We start from the raw sequence: 17,178 nt of genomic DNA, 5'->3' as shown, positions 1-17,178 counted from the left end.
GCAGGAAAAAAAAAAAAAATAAAAGGCATAAGGATTGAATTCTGCCTACCAGAAAGGCGGGCTACCATAGATCCCCTAGAGTACGTTCATTAGTAGAGATCGGAGGAAAACGGATGATCAACAGAAATGCGCTATCCCGAATGTGCATGTCAATCAATGATGGCAAAGATGGATCAACTCTTGTCACCTAGATTCCTTAGCCGTCCAAATCTAAGAATAAAGTGACTCAGAGGAACACCGATCATGTCGCAGAGCTATCCACTAGGTCATCGCGCCATCACGTTCACAGCTCCACAGGCTAACGTCCTCTATACTGATGGCCCCTTCTGAGTTGATGATTTTTCACAATGTATTTCATGGCTTCCATCCCTACATGAGACTTTATTACTATCACATAGGAATAAAAAGCCATAAAGCACTAGAGTGAATTTATCTTGGTCGGATGCAAAACTTATTTTCTTCACATGACTTCACAACCATTTCAAAGCTAACCAATCATTTCATGCTACATTAAGGAACATTTTAAACTACACATAAGTGACAGGAAGCACACTTAAATTGTGACATCACAGATTAACAAGATTTTATCCTTCAACGACATTCTTAACTACAAGGACCAGGAAAACAAGACCAGGAGACACTCAGCAACATTCAACCATTGAATTCACCAAAAACAAAGGACACTGGGGAAATTCCTGGAGAAAAGCTCATCACTTTGACATTGAACTTGGAAACACATGAGGAAAGACAGAGAAGACAGACAAATCACTGGAACAAACTGAAACCGGGGGAATTGTTTAAGCCTCTTGCTTCAACTTCTGCCCCAGGAAGCTGTCTTGCATATCCACTGCCCACGTTTAGATGGTTCATTTGGGGGCAGGTGGGGAGGGGACCTTAGTACCTGCTTGCACTATGTAAACATGAAGCCCTCTACACCTAAATAACAAAAAGGAAAGAAAGAATCAAACCTACAGCATACTAAGGGACAAGTGCTAACTGCTCATCTAGAGCCTTTTGTAGAGACTGATACCATTCCCCGACCCCATCTATGAAAACAAATATCTAACTGTGCCAGAAACAATAATGTGCACTGATATCTCTCAGCCATCTAAATAGCTCAGGTCCAAACTCCAAGAACATTTTTTATGCTGCATTAAAGTGATGTAGCTCTTCGTATTATTAAGACACTTTTAAGTGGCCACACTGAACTCAATTCTCCGGGACCACTGAAAACTCAATGCCATGGTTTTTCAAAAATAAACCTGAGGTGCCTAGTTACCAAACAGCATACCAGACTATTAAGCACTGTCCTCTTCTTTATAAAAAAAAAAAAAAAAATTGTATTATTGCAATTCACATTAAAAAAAAAAAAAAAAACACAAGAACTTGATTTTTCCTTCAGCAATAAAGTCTAGGCAAGCTATTTCCACCTAGAAGTTAGTATAATGGAGTCTAGGTTTATGTGAATCACTAGGAGACTGGAAATAGTTAAATGAAAGGAAGTGCATACATAAATTCAATTATCATGCATGAAACATGCAAATGATTTAAGTGCTGCATCTGAAACTCTAGTTTATATTCATTAATCTCAGGTTGCACTTTTGAAGGAGAAAGACATGCTAATTGGGTCCAGATTAATGCACTCCCAAACCTCTCCAATTTGTTTTTAGGTGAGGGTTAAATGATATGTATTAAAATAAACACAGCTGCTCATCTGCCTCCACCTTTTACCTCCTGGCTCCACCTCTACCTCTACCCCCAGCTGGCTCACCCCAGCCCCCAACACAAGCCCAGCTGGCTCAGTTCCCTACCTCACCTCTCCTTCTGGTAGAGGAGGTATTAAAGAGCCCTAGCATTGTCCTTCCGAAAATACACTGAAAGACAAACCCTTTCCGGATTTTCCCTTTCCCCCCAAGTCACCCAACTCCAGGACGAGAGTCGACCACATCTCAGTCCTGATGATGCTTAACTGTGGCATCAAGCAAAGTGCAGGAACAGGAAAGCAATCTGGCCTGGTCTCCTACAGCCTGTTCTTTCTACAAGTTTGGGCCTGAGTCCTGTGGACCAGGACGGATGGGTAGTTTGAAAGAGTCCAGGCAAATGCTTGCTCAAAGCCAAAATTGCTTCAGGTTGGCATGGCGATCCTGTGACTCGGTTATGTGGGAAACTAGAGAATCGGGAGAAAACTTGGGGGTTTTGTCGCATTCTTGCTCTGTGATTCACAAAGAAACCTTGCTTTCCCACTCCCTCCTCCCTGACCAAATTAGCCTTAAAACAAGAAAGCGATTATTTATTTACTTACTTATTTTTATTGGAACATTAGTTTGGGATGCAAAGAAATGTTTTAGGGAGGATCTTATCTTGTGAGTAATGAAGCTTTTGAAGTAGTAAAATACTCTGATCTGATCTTTAGAAAAATGAAACAAAGGACGGAGGCTGCTGGGAATGAACTCAGGCACAAAGCTGGGATAGAAGGGATCTTTGGAAGAGCAGACATCAACGAGTTAAATCAGTCACAAAAAAAAAAAAAGACTTCAAACTGATTTCACAGCGAAAGTGATGTTTAATTTGAATCATGCTTGTCCCAAAGGGAAAAGGTCAGTCTCGTCATTTGATTCATATCTCCTCCCCTTTCTCCTTTCATATGAATTAAAAATTCAAATTGACCATTAATCATGAAGTGATATATTCCTTTTTTTTTTTTTTCCTGTTCCAAAAATCAAATGAAAAACTTTGGATCACATTTGAGTACCCATCAGTTGGCTAATTCTCCCAACCTGTGTTCACAACAGAGAAGAGACAAGAACAGGGGCACATGCACACACAGAGACAGAGGTCACCAGACAGACACTCACAGCAGTGCACAGGAACACAGACAGCTAGGAACCGTCACAGGCTCAGAGAGGACTTTCCACCTAAATTGATTTCGGCATATTTGCAAATGTAAAATTAGTCATCATAAATAACAACAAGGGTGAGGCTCATATTAAATCTGTCAACGTCCTGACAGATGCCCTGAGTCCTGGTTAGGAAACACGCTTATGACAGTCACCGCTCCTAAAAGAGAAAACGATTATACGCTAACCAAACCCTAAGTACAAGCTAAAGATATTCACCTCATGAAGTCATTCCTCAACTAGCCCCTTGGCACTCGCTGGAATTATTCGCAGCACGAGTTCTACTTTCTCATTTTCTGCTGTCTCCATGTGGGTAATTTCTTTCTCATGATTAAAAGTGAGCTTGGCAGATCCTTCAAAGCCTGGTTTTGGGTGTGGTGGGGCTCCAAGCGCAGCCTTTGTCTAAGCAGGTTTCTAATAATTCATCACTGGACCAGTGGACGGGCAGGTCAGGGGATATTCACGCATCTAAAATGATTTTTTTTTTAAAAAGGGAAACTTTATAGATATCTTTATATAAACATATTTTTATACTGAATCATGCTGCTGACAGATGAAATGAACTGTTTACCTCGGAAAGAATAGGCAGGCTTTTCTCTTCCAAATAATCGCTCCGGCCTTTCTGAATGTCATCCAGAAGTGATTCTGCCTCCTTCGACTTACCCAGCATCTGAGGTTGTGAGATAACCCTTGTAGCATTGGCCTCCTTCCCTGGCCCCTTCATTATTAGCCTCCTGGTGGGCGAGATAGAATACAGTGAATGTAATAACCCTACTTCACACAACAGGCTCGCTCTCTCTTTTAAATTGAAAATCCCCTTATTACAAAACAAGGGGTGTTCTTTTTCTTCTACCTTTAAGTAGGACTGCCACATTCATTGCTTTTTACAAAAACGCAGCTGCTTTTTAAGCTACAGATAAATAGAATCTGCTAGGCGGTAATTCGACTCAGTCTGAATGCATTATTTTCTAAGACACTTTGGCGAGGGGCTTTTTATTATAAACTGGAAGGAACGAGGAAAGTCCTTTTCTCTTCTAATTATGAATGTGTTTTGTTCCCTACTATTAACCTACAATGTCAGATTGATCTTCTTCTTCCTTTTCTGCAGCCAGTTCAATAAATCAACATTTTTTTTTTTTCTGGAAAATTAGAGGGCTAATGATTAAGTCTTCATCAACTTCAATGACAAACATAAAAATAGCACACACATGCAAAAGCAAATGCAAATGCAGACAAGGAAGTGGCCCTCTGATATTGGAGGAAACGAACTTTGTTTTGACACCCAAAAGTTAAGACAAAATGGGATTTACTTGTTAATTTTATTGAAATCAAGGGCTTCAAGGCCTCTTGCTATATTTGTTCATCTAGAAAGGACAAAACTATATAGATAATAAAGACATTTCTGTATGGAGCCCACACCTCGATGGTGATTGTTTCCTGGTTCACTCTGGGTAATAGTAATTTTACAATTCTCACACTGCTCAAAGCAAAAGAAGAACTAAAAGAAGTCGTGGTGACAAAGTGTATGGGATTTGAGCCTCTGCTGACACTGCTTTACCTCCGAGGATAAACTCTGAGAAGCATGTTGAGTTCCTAATAATATCAGAAGGGTGGGGAAACCCCGGCAGCCTAGATGTTAATTTTGATCCCAATGTTGATATTTCTGACTATAATATTACAACCAAGCATGGTGGTAGTGCTCTAGGTCTATATGGAATATATTGCCTTGCCAAGGGGGGAAATCCCACAGGGTGTCAGTGGGGTTCCAATTAAGGAAAAATAAATACTGGTGTAGCCCTGACAGTAAGTGGAGGTTACCCGGGTATCACGGCACAGAGGCAGGTGTGCGACCACTGAAGGCACAGATTGAAAGCCACGTCTGTCACTCCTCTGGTCTCCACAGTAAGAGAAAAAGTGCTGGAGACAACGGGGTACGGCAGATTGCTTCAGAATGATTTATTCTTGCTTGCTTACATTATTTTGAGTTTGGTTTCCAAGAGGGTGACAGCGAGAATCAAAAGGGACCTTGTACAAGACATCAAGTCTTTCATGAACCCTGAACTGAGATCACATGCATATTTAAGAACCTTAAGACCCAAGTAAGAAAGAAAGAGAGAAGCACAGAGAAACCTCGGGGATCATATTTGTACCTAAAACCAGGCTCCCTTTCCTGTGGAGTTCTGTCTGAAATTTTTAAGAGGAAGACATTTATCACAAGTAAGATGTTGACTGCGTTTTCAGAGTACCCACTCCAGCAAAAGGGTATGCGCAGTGAATGGTGGTGACAGCTTTTGAGATTCTACTACTCTGCTTAGATTTGAATCAATTTTCTGTCTTCTGCTATGCCTGGGAACAAATGACACCCCGTCAGGCTGCCGGCCGCAGCGTTGGAGACTAAGTGAGGCTGAGCAGCCCAGCAGCCTGGCTTACCCTGGATAAATAACCCAGCCCCTTCCCTGAGACACAAATTGAAGTATATTAGGCATTGCCACGAGAGCGAAATTGAATCCCTTTGCATCCATATTTCCATTGAGCTGACATCACTGTAACAAGCCTGCTTTGGTAATCAAGAATGTTTATTTTTGTAATAGATAGGTGAGCCAAACAGAAGAAGAAATATTTCAGATGTATGTTTGAAGAAATTTAATTTATTATAGATCCTAATATAGAAACCTATTATATTTACAGAAACACGTTTTCCTGGGCTACCCACCCATTATTTGAGAATCTGCTTTCCTCAGTTCTTTCTTGGACCCTTTTGATCCTGGACATTCATTAATAGACAAAAGGTAGAGGGGCAGGGTTGAATGTGTGCTTGTGAGGACTTCATGAGTCACCATCTCCTGCCACCTGTCACATGAAGGTAATAAAAAAGTCTGCTGACCACAATATGAACCACCAGTCAGAACCCTGGGTCTTCAGTGAACTTCCAAAATAATGATGTTAGGAGCTGTAGGGAAAGCAAGTCAAGGGCAAAGGAGAGAGAGATGGCCATTCTGTGGAAGAAGACCCAATGGAACGCCACGTGTTCTATCAGGCTTCACTTTGGGAAAAGAAAAAGAAGGAGAATGAAGTAAAGTGGAGGAAGAGGAGAAGAAGTGAAGGAGGAGGAGTGCGGGCAATGAAGGGAGAAGAGAAAAAGAAGGAGGGAATGTCCAGAAGCCACCCAGCACAACAAATGAATCTCTCTGTTCCTCTCCATGCAAAAATACTTCTCTTCATACAATTCTCCTGCCACTCAAAAGGAAATTCAGTTTTTAAGCTCTCCAAGCCTCTCTTCCTCTCCCTTGCAAATTGAGGACAGTTGTGCCTCTTAATGGGGCTAGACAAGTTATCCAGGAGATACCCCATAAACAGTAGTTATCTCATAAGAAGTAGCCGTTACTATTCTTGGCTTCGCCACCTCAAGATTCTTTCATTTCCCAGTCATTCCACAAAATTACCCAGCAACAAAATTACCCAGTACACACCAGCCCAGCCACCACCAGCTCTTTCCAACTGATTCAAACCACCCTATGCTTTCAGTAGGAAATCTGAACATCGACATTGCTTTACCTCCAGGACCTGAAGGGCAAGAAAGATGCTGTATCTTAGCAAAAGTGGAGGCACTGAATGTGTGATGATTAGATCCGTCCTCTGTTCTGAAAGGGCTTAATAGCTACGGCCCAGTGTCCAATATACTGAGATGACATCCATGGGGAGGGGGTAGAATCCATTTGGTTTTAGAGTTGTTGCCTTCTCATCCTGAGCTCAGGTTAGCACACACAGGGCACACGCGACTGCACAGGTGCACCTGGACACACACACCTGCATTAACAACCTCTCAGGTGCACTGTGGCTCCACTCAAGAATCAAACCTGCTTTAATTACAATCTCTGACAGTTTTCCCTCTTCCCCAGCTGGTGATAAAGACACTAAGCTTATTGCAAATATTGGGTAAATCTGAATTTGTAAAACAGCCAGAATACTTTATCTTTGCTAAATAAAATGTTTATTTTTTTATTTTGCCATAAAGGACAGCATCGTGATGGTGACTCAATTATTATGATGGATTAAATTTCCAGGGACAAAATGGAAACTTAAATCTTTTTTAAAAATATTTATTTTAGTTTTAATGGACCTTTATTTTAGTTATTTTTATGTGGTGCTCAGAATTGAACCCAGCACCTCACACGTGCTAGACAACCGCTCTACCACTGAGCCGCAGATTGATGGCAAATTGCTCTTAAACATACTTTGTAGATTTCATTTTAGCTTTAACCCAAATATTTTGTTTTAAATGGAAAACATAAGCTGTAATGATGAAGATGAACAATGGTACGAGTACACTCAGTGTTTTTAAGGATAAGGCACATTGGTGTGAATAAAACAAAACAAAACAAAGAATTGTCCTCATGACCTCTTCCCCAAGCCTACTTTCTAAATAGGGTCATTTGAAATAGTCTCACTTTTATAAAGCCAAATATTTTATGAGGATCAAACTCGACAAATTAGTGGACAAGAAAATACACTCTCTCCGAAGGGCAACTTCAAAAAGACATCCTCCTCCTGATGGCTGTTTGCCCGTGAACATGACTTCCAAGCCAGAAAGAGGCTCCAAGCTCCACTGACCACAGGAAATTCCAGCCAAGATTCTAATCTCCGCAGAAGGCAGCGCAGCAGCAATGGATGGGGGCAGCAAGACAGAGTGTGCTTTCGAACGAGACGTGTTCTACCAACGAGGAAACACCCAGGATCACACTGAGCACAGAGATGGTCAGAATATGAAAAGTAAGACAAGCTTTTTAACTCTTGTCAAGGCTTCCTGACACCCAGCGCTTTCATGGGGTCAAGAAATGTGTCCCCAGCTTCTGTTTTCTGTTCTCCTTCAGGGAACACAGTGAAGAATGAGGCCACTCAGCTGCCTTTTAGTATGTCACACTTGGATAACTCCCTTCCTTACCAGGGAGTGTGTCCATTGCATTTGGACTCACAGAAGAAAAAACAAAATCGATTTAGAACAAAAGGAATCTGCCTATTTTGGCCTCTTCTATTCTTTTCAAACACCCATGGTAGAGTTCATTTGAAAAACTTATATAGAAGAAAGATCATTAAAACATAAATCATATGGGTCAAAACAGATATAAGATAGGATGAAATCTGCTAGCTGGTTAAATTCAACAAGGGCTTCTCAAAGGACAAAATGCCCACTAATCTTCTCTTGCTGATATTTTGCTTTTGAAGGAGGCAATAAGAGGAAAGTCGTCATGGCTGTAGATTCCACAGTGTGATCCTTTAGCAAAATCCTAAGAGGAGAGGAGATGAGATGCATGGATTCCTGCGCCGAATGGATGCCAGGGCCAAGATGCAAAGAACAGATAAGTTAGAGCTTCGAAGGAACTAAATTTGAAGCCAGACAGTAAAACGGATTGAACCTTATTACCTCTAGTCCCTGAGAAATTCCCGAGACAGTTGGATGCAATTTGAAAAGGTCAAAAAAATATTTCCTGCACAGCATTACCGCTTCATGGTTTAAGGGTGTACATTTGTGAGGTGCCAACTCTAATCATTTTTATTGACTTTGCTTTCCAGAGACAGACAGACAGTCTGGGAGACAAGACCAGTAGATAAGAGAAAGGCAGTCTTAGAAATGAAAATCTCTCTTATTTTGTTCTCTCACTTGCGACTGTGAACAGTTTCAAATCGTGCCCATTTAAAGAGAAATTATGCTAACATCTCATCAAAGACTGACAGAATGGAAATGAAATCTGGGGAAGCATTGCTATAATTCTAGTGAGGCCATCTCCTTTTAATTGCCATTTATTTGTTCACTTCTGTATGCTAAACATTGAGAAAGGTAAATGATACTACACTGTAATCTACTTGTGGCTGTTTAAAGTGAAACACCATAAAGCACACCAGAGTAATTTATGGTCAATATTTCTTTTGAAGAAATGGCTCCATGAAAGAGGGAGAGCCACAGGAAAAGGTGAAAATTAAAGGAAACATAAATATCCACTCCAGATATTATTTTGTAAAAGGCTCTATTGTCATTAGAAGGTTTTCGAATACAGAGAAAAAAAGGTTTCTCTTTTTACTTTCAATGAGATTTATATGCAGTCAGAACCTTTGGTACTAAATATATTTGTGGGTCATTTTCTTCTTTGGGGCAAGTCAACACTGACTTTTCGATACAGAAGGGTGTGGTTCATTCCAACTCTGCAAAGTTTTAATTAACATCTGTCTTTTCTTTCAGGGAGGGGTCACGTGTGTCAGAGGCAAACCCAAGCTTCTTTACTGTCATCGAGTTGCAAAGCTAAAACTTTTTAATGGCCGTCAGACCTGTGTGCATGCTTTGGTGTGATGCTCTGGATGCCTGAGGACATCCTGACAGTCACCAGGGCTCTTCCTATGCACAGCCTTCATTCTGATCAGTTGCACACCCCACAACCCTCAGGATGTCATCCTGCAGCCTGTAATCCACCAGGTCACCACTCTAGCGACACAAGAAACCAATTACAAAATGGCTTTCATAATATCAGGCACCCAGAAGAAAAATGAAAAAGCAAGTTTATTAGCTAGACATCTGGATTCGTGGCAGTAAGGGTAGAACTATCTTGCTTGTAACTGTTTTTGTTTTTATTTTTTATTTTTTTCTTTCTATCTCACCTGGATATTATTGGCATTGGTTAGAAAAAAGCAACCAAATCTGGTAAATCTTTAAAATCTTCACAACACCTTAGACTTTTATAAAATTTTTACTGAAACTGTGAGGATGTATAGGCCTCCAACAAATCACACTTAAGACTTGAGACTTTCCACATCATTATTTTTGTTGGTTCTATTTTTTTGGCAGAAAAAGTATTCCCTATGTGTCTCATTTGATTTCTACTACCTAAGTTCTCCATGAGGAAAAATTCTGAAACTTGTTTAGCCATTAATATCATTAACCATGATAATCCTACAAGCATTATTACGATATAAAACAGCCATGATAATAGAAGTAATGACCTTTAGTTGAGCATTTACTAGATGTGGGTATCTTGCAAATACGCCATCCTATTTTATCCTCATAGGCAAAAGTAAAGTAAATGTGATTTTTAAAATTTCTCCTAATGTTAGCTACCCAGGAGGAGAATGAGGAATGGGGAGGTAAAAAGTATTCATCGAGGCTGAAAATGAGTGGGTGTTAATGCTAGGACTCAAACCTAGGCTTATCTAATTCTAGTTCCTATTAGTTTAAAGCTGTGCACTTCTAACCGTGCTCCAAGAACATTTCAGAATCAGGAGTGCCAATCCTCCCAGGGCACACAGCACTCTGGGAGTTGGGTTGATTGAACATTTGCTGCCCATGAAGCCTAAGCCTGGCCCACCCCACTCATGCTCAAGTCCACAAATGGCCACCACCTTCCAGAGCTACCAGCAAATGGTAGTATTTTGGTGTCTTTCCTGTCCTCATGGAACTTAGTTGGTGAAGAGAATCATACACGAATAGCAGCCTTCTTAATCAGGCTGGGTAGTTCATGGCACCTAATAAATTGTGGTGCTTAATGGCACACAAATTGCTTTTCTATTTGAATTATCTTTGAATTATGCTCAGAGATGAGCAAGAAGATAAAATTTCATCTTGACTGGGGCTGCATTAAGGCCAAATGTGTTAGTTTAATGAATCATTCTTCAAATACAACTTTCAAAGGGAAAATGTGTAGCTATTTTGTTATTATCACAGGCAAAGAAGTAGAATAAAAAGAAAATAGTGATGGGTCACAAGGGTTGGGCACATAAAACCTTGCAGGTTCTTTGATTGCAACAAAATGTAGTCAACATGATCAGCTTTCAACAAAATGTTATTTTATCGTTACTTGACAATCATTTATTTTAGCCAGTTTACCAACTATATCCCTAGCAATGACTCTTCCTATTTATAGAGATGATGTCTGTAAGGGAAAAACCCCTGGTTAACAGTCCCAGCTCATATTGGGTAAGGTCCCTGTCTTCACCTGCCTTGTGGAGGCTCCTTCTGATCTCCTGCCTCCTGGGGAGAGCCTAGTTTACCTGTCAGGCCCCCTTGCAGAAGCAGATCTTTCTTCCAAGCCTGAAAGGAAACTCTCCTACTGACAAAGCTGTCTTGGAGCTCAGAAGGCATTAAAATGAGTCAGTAGGAGAAATATCAGCAGTGAGGCTATATTTCCTATAGAGTGGTGTCCCCGTTAAAGTCTCACAGCAAAAGCATTTAAAAAACAAAAAGGACCTTAGGTGCAGCTCCAGAAAAATAGAGAGGGATTCACAAGCAAAGAGGAGGCCGGCCAGGAAATGAGCTTAAACCTGCAGTAGGAATCCCCCACTGTTTCCAGCTCCTTGCTCTTCTTAAGCAAAGAGCAGGGCAGAGAACAACACAGGGAAAGGAATATGAGGTCTTTTCTAGGAACCCCCTGAAGTGCTTGGGAACAAAAGGAGTCCAATTTCCTTCCAAGGGAGAAGTAAAATACCTTTCTCAGTCATCTAAGTTTTAATATCTCATGTCAAGGAATTATATTGTAAGCCTGTTTATCTTCAAAAAAAGGATGCCTGAAATAATTTTTAAGATAGGTTAATTGGCTTCTTCTTTTTTTTTTCTTTCAAATAGCATTCTGCTCACAAAATAAATTATAACTTCACACACACACACACACACACACACACACACACACACACACATCTCTGTAATAAAAGTGCTGGAAGAAAACATCAAGCTAGCTTAGTAGATGAGTTTTCCATTTTACCTGATTCTTCCTGTAAGCACAAACTCAGCTTCAGGCATTAATATCATTAGAATTAACTTTCTAGAAATGATGCTAAGAAACAATGACATACAATTAAAACATAGTATTATTTATAGCAATAGAAGCAGTTAACATACCTCAAACGCTGTGAGAGAATGAAAACAGCCATTTCTTTCCCCCTTCTGGATAAAACATTGTAATTTAGCGATTTCTAACAGCCTATTATTAAGATTTTTATTTTAATCATTCTTCTAACATTTCAATGTCACAATGTTAAATGATTTGTGTACCTGGCTGTCCTTCTCACGAGGATTTTGGAAGTATGAGAACCCAAATGTTATCCCAGTCCATTTTCTTTGAATTACAGGATTCTCCAGAGCATATTATTTCCTGTTAGGAGAGAGCATGGCTTAATTTTTTCTGAATAATTTTCAAAATCAAATTTGAAAGTTTTCATGAGAGATGATCCTCCCTGGTGGGTGATATGAAGCATAACCTGAGGGGCAAACATGAAAATAATTAGCATAAAGCATATTAGCATATAGATGCCTTTGAAATAATAAACAGCAGAAAACCAAATGCTTATCCCCAAAAGAAAGTTATGAGGAAATATGAAATTAACGTTGCACTTCTCGCATGACAACTCTAAGCCTGAAACCCCAACCGAATTCTCTCTTTCCATGAAAGGCGCAATGACCGGGGAGATGAAGACCAACTCCCAGGCTCCACTGGACTCTGTCTCTGTTTTGCTAATTATCACAACATGAATACTCTCCGTTTACCCTTTGCCCCATGCTACCCCTTTATCCTGTTAAGCAGAAAAATATAGCAAGAAAACCAAGGATCTTCCTTTTACTTTTTTTGAGAGTTACCGCCAGAGGCTCAGTTGCGACATTCTTTTTTCCTTATTTCTTCCGCTTCTCGTATCCAGCTTTCTGTGTTTTTCTAGATGGCATGCCAAGTGCTGGGCTTGGGGATTCAATTATCAAGAAAACCGAGGAGCTTCCACTAAAAAATGGGAGAAGGCTTTGTGTTCTATAACAGTGGGCATCCATTGCTCTGTAACAATGAACTCCAGTGGCTCTTTTTTATACTTCGAGAACATAAATATTCTCAAGAAAGAAAGAAAACATGCTGTGGTTTGATAGCAAGAATATGGTCTTTGGAGTCGGGTTTTAAAATCTGACCTGGGAAATCTTAAAAAAAATTGGTTTGACACAATTAGTTTCAGTTTTCTCTTCTACCAAATTGAATAACATTGTCCGTTTCTCTGGGCTGTGATAATTAGAGGGTACGTATGTGAACTACCTGAAACATAGTAGGTGCTCAATAAAGGTAGCTCCATTCACCTTACTCAATGGCCTTAACAAAGACTCCATAATCATCTGATTCTAGGACTTGGTAAGTCAAATATCGCCCCCTCCGCACTTTGCATGAATGTGGGAAAACACATGTCCCCAAAGACATTTATTCAGGAAAGATGCCATAAAATATTTCATTTTGTTCTAATCCATGGTGGCATGGGATTATGAAGAAGTACTATAAATTGCACTGGAAACAATAAAGTGAAGAAAATTAAGATCCTGAAAATATAATTCATCCCATGGAGCCAAGAATGGGGTTTTAGATTGAACTTCGCAACAACTAACAAGAACCCACATATATTTGGTATGATTCAAAGAAAGTAAGGATTTGTGGCCTGTAGACTGTAATCTCAGCAATTTGGGAAGTTGAGGTGGGATTTTTGTAAGTTTGAGGCCAACCTGGACAATTTACTAAGAGACCCTGTCTCAAAACAAAAATTAAAAGGGGCTGAGGCTGTAGTTCACTGGCAGAGTGCCCCTGGGTTCAATCCCCAGCAACACACACATACACACACAAAGGAAGTAAGGATTTGCTAACTGTGCATTAAATTATCTACCACAGGTGAATTTCCTGAGCAAGCCCAGTGTTGGATGGTTGAAACAAAATGTGTTTATATCTTAACACCAGGCATATTATTTGGTCCAATTAATATTTAGTTATTTTTGATGGTTGTCCATTACAGCCCTTAGAATACTAGGGAAGGGTGTTTCTTCAATAACACTATATGATTATCTCAATTTGTTTTCAACTTTTAACTTTTGATTGATGCTAATTACTTAACAAATATGTGTTTGGTGTCTTGGCATATAAAATGAGATAGGAAACATTTATTCTAAAATGATTCTGTAGGAATTTGAAAGTCAGTCTTGGTGTATGACCCTTTTTCCGTGTAGCACAGACCTCAAACCTACCCTTCATAATCCAATACTTGATCATATGTCAACTGTTCCCTTTCCATCAAAATCTCCCTGTCAATTTCACCTCATTGATGTCCCACAAGCTGCTGATACACAGTAATGGGTTGGGCAGGGGAAACCTTAAGAAAGAAGCACCACCCCCACCACCACCAGGTATGCTTTCTTGGGAAACATGCTGTCCCATTGAGGCGAGTTTACTTGAGCACCGTGCTCAGGAAGTTCCACAGCTTTGCGTGAACTGGATGATTCTGTGTACCTTTTCCCATTTGCATTTAACTTCATCGGGCCTTCATCTGGAGGCAGATTTCATGTGCAGGACGCTCCTGCTGAATTTCTTATTCCCTGGAGCCTAATAGGGGCCTCGTTTATTGCCTTTAAGGGCTAGTTTCAAAAAGAAAATATTTAGAAAGAGACTGTAAATAAACCAAAAGGTGGTGCTTCTTTGGTGTTCAGGATGTGAAAATATTTTGATTATCTACATGCATCTGAGAATGGTTCCTCTGGTTATGAAGAGAAAGGGCCTGTTTAATCAACCAAATAAATACATATGTATACAAAAGGTACTCTTGAAGCTCTGGCAGTCATAGGCTATGGTAAAATATTTCCCATCTGCACTCCAAAAGAGGACTGGAGGCACTACCAATTGGTGCCCTTAAGGATATTTCAGCTTCTTACAGGGCTTTGTTTAATGCTTATTATGGACAGCTGTATTAGTTCTATAATCTGTTTCGAAGTGTAAAACCATATAAAAGGAATGAAATAAAAATAAACCTTTTCAAGTCAATTTCCATTAGTCATTTTAAAAATTCAGTTAGTTGACTTTTCTTTCGTTTATTTTGTTGTTGTTGTTTTTTAAATACGGTCAGAAATACCTTTTTGCATTTAGATTGGAAAGGAAGAAGTTAAAATGCTCTTGTTTGCAGACAATATGATCTTCTCTACAGAAATCCCTAAAGACTCCACCAGAAAGCTGTTAGAATTAATAAACAAATTCCGTAAAGTGGCACAATACCAAAGCAATGTACAAAAATCAGTAGCATTTCTATGCACTGACAATAAACTATCTGAAAAAGAAATCAGGAAAACAATCTCATTTACAATGGATACAAAAAATAAAATGCTTAGGAATAAATTTAAGCAAGGAAATGAAATACTATACACTGGAAAGTTGAAGCATTAATAAAATAAATTGAAACCACAAATAAAAGGTAATATATCCCCTTTCCATAGATTGGGAGAATTAATTTTGCTACTGGGCCTATATTGCCCAAAGTGAGCTATAGATTCAACACAACCACTATCAAAATCCCAATGAAAATTTTTACTGAAATAGAAGAAAAATCCTAAAATTCTTATAGGACCACAAAGACCCTGAAAAAACAAAATACTCTTGAGTAAAAACAAAATAGTAAAGTGGAAGCATTATACTACCTGACTTCAAAATATTCTACAAAGCTATAGTATTGAAACAGATGAAAACAGCATGTCCTGAGATGAAAACATACAGACATGGAATGAACTAGAGAGTTCAGAAATAAATCAACCCATTAACAGTCACTTGATTTTCAGCAAAGGTGCCAAGAACATGTATGGGGAAAAGACAGACTTATGGGGAAATTGGACATCCATATGAAGAAGAGTACAATTAAATCTTATCTCACACCATATACAAAAATCAACTCAAATGGATTAAAGACTTAAATGGAAGAGCTGAAACTTCAAAAGAGTAGAAGAAAATATTGGGAAAGAGCTCTATGACATTGGACTGGGCAATGATTTTTTGGATATGACCCAAAAGCATAGGCAATAAAAGTAAGAATGAACACATGAGGATTATATCAAACTAAAAGGCTTCTGCACAGCACAGGAAACAATCACTAGAAAGAAGAGACAACCTATGGAATGAGAGAAGATATTTGAAAAACCTAGATGCAATAAGTGGTTAATATCCAAAATACATGAAGAATGCAACTTCACAACAAGAAATTAAATAGCCCAATTAAAAACTGGGCAAAGGATCCAAAGAGAGATTTCTCAAAGAAGACATTCAAATGGCCAACAAGTATATGAAAAAATGCTGAACACGACTAATTATCAAAGAAATGCAAATTAAGACCACAACTTGATATCACCTCACACCTGTCAGAATGGCTATTATCAAAAGATGAAAGATAATGTGTTGGCAAGGATGTGGAGAAATAAGAACACTTGTATACCCTTGGTGGGAATGTAAATTAGTACAGCCATTATGGAAACCAGTGGTGTGGAAGTTCCTAAAAAAAACCATTAAAAATAAGACTACCATATGATCCAGCAATCCAAGTACCTGGAGTCAATCCAAAGGAAATGAAATTAGTATGTCAAATGAAATTAGTAACTCCATATTCACTACAGCACTATTCACAACAGCCAAGATATGAAATCAACCTAAGCATCCATCAACAGATGTAGGGACAAGAAAATGTGCTGTATAAACACAACTGAATACTATTATTTGGTCTTTAAAAAGAAGGAAAACTGACCTTTGCAATAGCAACCATGAACCCAGATGATACTATGTTAAGTGAAACAAGTCAGACACAGAAAGACCTCACCTATATGGACAATCTAAAACATTGAATTCAAAGAGTGGAAGGTGGTTAACAGGAGCTGAAGGATGGATATGGAGGTAAGGGCTTGAGCCAATGTTGCTCCAAGGATACAAAACTTCAGTTAGGAGGAAGAAGTTCAAGTGATCTACTGTACAGTGAGGATCATTAATAACAATGTATTGTATTCTTGAAAATCCTGAGAGTTTAAGTGCTTGCACCACAAAAAAAAAAAAAAAAAAAAAATTAAGTGGGGGTAATGCATACATTAATTAGCTCCATTTAAATTTTCATTTATTGGGATTTGTTATCATGGACAACATTGCTAAGTATCCACAAGAATTTTCTCATTCAGTTAATAGGGGCAGAAATTGATATCCTCGCACATTAGGTAATGACAAGATTATAGAATATATAAATGCTCATTACATAGAAGAAATCGGCAGGAGTATTAAACCCAAATAAAAGCTATTTCATTTTTGAATGGGATTTGTGGAACTGAGTAATTCAGGAGAGGAAGAGTGGAAGACAATTGATTTTGGCAGCTGGACTGATTGAGGAGGTGGCAGGGAAATGAACAGATGAAACACTACTACTGCGTGGACAGATAATAGGAAGCATTTCAAGGAAACATACAGGTGAGGAACACCATGCAAAGCCTCTAGTACAG

At 39.1% G+C, this 17,178-nt stretch overlaps 1 long non-coding RNA gene across 3 annotated transcripts in view; it reads right to left on the bottom strand.

The window, feature by feature from the left end:
* The window catches only part of LOC306662779, a 44,077-nt gene that overhangs the window by 17,381 nt on the left and 9,518 nt on the right, over positions 1-17,178 (bottom strand). For 2 of the 3 annotated variants that reach the window (XR_013764246.1, XR_013764247.1), the window contains exons 3-5: positions 11,929-12,028; positions 3,469-3,631; positions 3,117-3,365 (exon numbers count right to left, since the gene is read on the bottom strand). This is a non-coding gene — a long non-coding RNA (uncharacterized lncRNA). Of the gene's footprint in view, positions 1-3,116; positions 3,366-3,468; positions 3,632-11,928; positions 12,135-17,178 lie in introns of all 3 variants that reach the window. The other variant, XR_013764245.1, reaches the window with a different exon arrangement.

Source organism: Sciurus vulgaris, assembly GCF_902686455.1.
Source record: "Sciurus vulgaris genome assembly, chromosome: 5".
Lineage (NCBI taxonomy): Eukaryota > Metazoa > Chordata > Mammalia > Rodentia > Sciuridae > Sciurus > Sciurus vulgaris.
Note: the sequence above shows the minus strand (reverse complement) of the source record. Positions and strands in the feature narration are given on the sequence as shown.